A 2480-nucleotide genomic window follows, 5' to 3' on the forward strand; every position below is an offset into this window, starting at 1 on the left:
GGGGGACATACTTGTGTCTGTTCCTACCTACGAACACACTTATTTCTGCTAGGTTTCCATTATATATCCCCTTAGGTTCAGTCCATCATGGTCTGAGAAAAAAAAAAAGTGTATTTTCATCTCCATGATGTTATCAAACTTGTAACAAAGGTATCAATGTGACGCTAGGGTGGTGCAAGAGTATCCAAAAATTTCCTGTGGAAGTTTAAACAAACATGTGGAATGCCTCACGAATCTGCATGTCATCCTTGCGCAGGAACTATGTTAATCTTCTCTGTATTGTTCCAATTTTAGTATACGTGCTGCCAAAGTGAGCATAACAAAGATTTACTTCTTTTAGAAAGGCATATGCACAGAGAGAAGCAGATACAGAGAGGAAGATTTCCCATCTGCTGGTTCACTCCCCAACTGTCTGCAACAGGTGTCCCAGGTGGGTGTACTGTCTGAAGGCTTTGGGCCATCCTCCACTGCTTCCCCAGGTCACAAGCGGGGAGCTGGACGGGAAGTTGAGCAGCGAGGACACCAGCTGGTGCCTATCTGGGACCTGAGTGCTTTCAAGGTGAGGATTCAGCTGAGGAGTCTCAATCCTGCTTGGCTAAGAGGTTGTGTGAGCAAGCTCCTAGGCCTAGCAGCCTGCATAGGACAAGTCACGAGGACAGAATATTTTTCAAGGAAAAAACCGCTGGTGTGTCTTTTAGATAATATTTGCTCACATAAAGTGAGTCCCCATAGCCACTGCCTCTATGCAAATGAGGTCATGAAAAACTGTAATTCTGATTGGCTTGTTAGCTGCAAGTCTGATTGGCTGGTTGACTGTAATTCTGATTGGCTGATTGTAATTCTCATTGGCTGGTTGACTGCAATTCTGACTGGCTGATTGACTGTAGTTCTGATTGGCTAGTTAACTGTAATTCTGATTGGCTGTTTGACTGCAATTCTCATTGGCTGGTTGACTGTAATTCTGATTGGCTGGTTGACTGCAATTCTGATTGGCTGGTTGACTGCAATTCTGACTGGCTGGTTGACTGTAGTTCTGATTGGCTAGTTAACTGTAATTCTGACTGGCTGTTTGACTGCAATTCTGATTGGCTGGTTGACTGTAATTCTGATTGGCTGGTTGACTGCAATTCTGATTGGCTGTTTGACTGCAATTCTGATTGGCCAGTTGACTGTATAAAAACCCTGCAGTTCTCAGCCTCAGGGTCTCGTTCCAGAGTCTCTGTGGTGCTGATGGATGTTGAACATAGTGGGGCTCTTCTGGGGTCCCCAAGGTCCTCACGGCTGATTTGAAGGGCGTGTGTGGTGAGTCTCACCTTACTTTGTTTAAAACTCTTTGCTGGCTGGCTAATTGGTCTTGTTTTGTCTTTGAATTGATGTGTTATCTGCATTTGTGGCAATAATTCAATATTAAATCGGTTTGCTGAATTTTGAATCAGGCCACTAAATTCTAAAATGTAAGGGACCATGAGACAGCCCCTTACCTAATTGGGTAACCTAAATTGGGACTGTGGCAGGGGTCCTCCCTAAACTAAATTTTGGTTTCTTTGCACCTAGGGGAGCGGGTGAGTCTCCTCTGGTTCAGGTGTTTATTTTCTGTGTGCCTAAGGGAACGGGTGAGTCCTGTTTGGTTCAGGTGTTTGTTTTCTGTGTGCCTAAGGGAGCGGGTGTTGTTTTTCCTTGCGCTTAGGGTGTTGTTTTTCAGGTGTTGTTTTTCCTTGCGCTTAGGGAGTGGGTGAGTGGCGTCTGGTTCAGGTGTTTTCTGTGTGCCTAAGGGAGCGGGTGAGTCCCGTCTGGTTCAGGTGTTGGTTTTCCTTGTGCTTAGGGAGTGGGTGAGTGGCGTCTGGTTCAGGTGTTTTCTGTGTGCCTAAGGGAGCGGGTGAGTCCCGTCTGGTTCAGGTGTTGCTTTTCCTTATGCCTAGTGTGTGGGTGAGTGGCGTCTGGTTCAGGTGTTTTCTGTGTGCCTAAGGGAGCGGGTGAGTCCCCTCCGGATCAGGTGTTGCTTTTCCTTGCGCTTAGGGAGTGGATGACAATCCCCTCCAGTTCAGGTGTTTCTCTTTGATAGGCTGTTAGCTTGATGTGGCGCCGTTAATTCTACTGTTGTTGCTTTATTGCTTGTGTATTAATGTGCGTGTACGAATGACACTAAATGATTGTCTTTCTGTTCTGAAGTGTTTGACAATAATTGTTGTTGTTTGACTTGAGTGTAACTACCGGTTTCTAGTGTTGTCCTAGCTCTGATCAGATCTGGCCTACAGCGTTTAGCATACTCGGTTAAATGTACTTTCTGGTTAACTTATTTGGACCTCTGAATTCTTCAAAGTTCTAAACCAAGTCTCCTGGCTTTGGGACTACCTGTAGGATCCTGGAACTCTCAAAGAATGAGACAAAACTTGGATGATATGATGGCCATTTGTGATAATTTAGATCATGCAAGTATGTTGTGAGGCTATAAAATTGTGCCAAATTTGTTACCCTAATGT

At 45.0% G+C, this 2480-nt stretch overlaps 1 non-coding gene across 1 annotated transcript; it reads right to left on the reverse strand.

Annotated features, from left to right (window-relative positions):
• Positions 1–211: 211 nt before the first annotated feature.
• LOC131483140 (U6 spliceosomal RNA) lies at positions 212–318 on the reverse strand. The gene has a single exon (XR_009247549.1). It is a non-coding gene; the product is annotated as a U6 spliceosomal RNA (small nuclear RNA).
• Between the last annotated feature and the right edge of the window lie 2162 nt (positions 319–2480).

The sequence above is a fragment of the Ochotona princeps genome, chromosome 23 (assembly GCF_030435755.1).
Source record: "Ochotona princeps isolate mOchPri1 chromosome 23, mOchPri1.hap1, whole genome shotgun sequence".
Lineage (NCBI taxonomy): Eukaryota > Metazoa > Chordata > Mammalia > Lagomorpha > Ochotonidae > Ochotona > Ochotona princeps.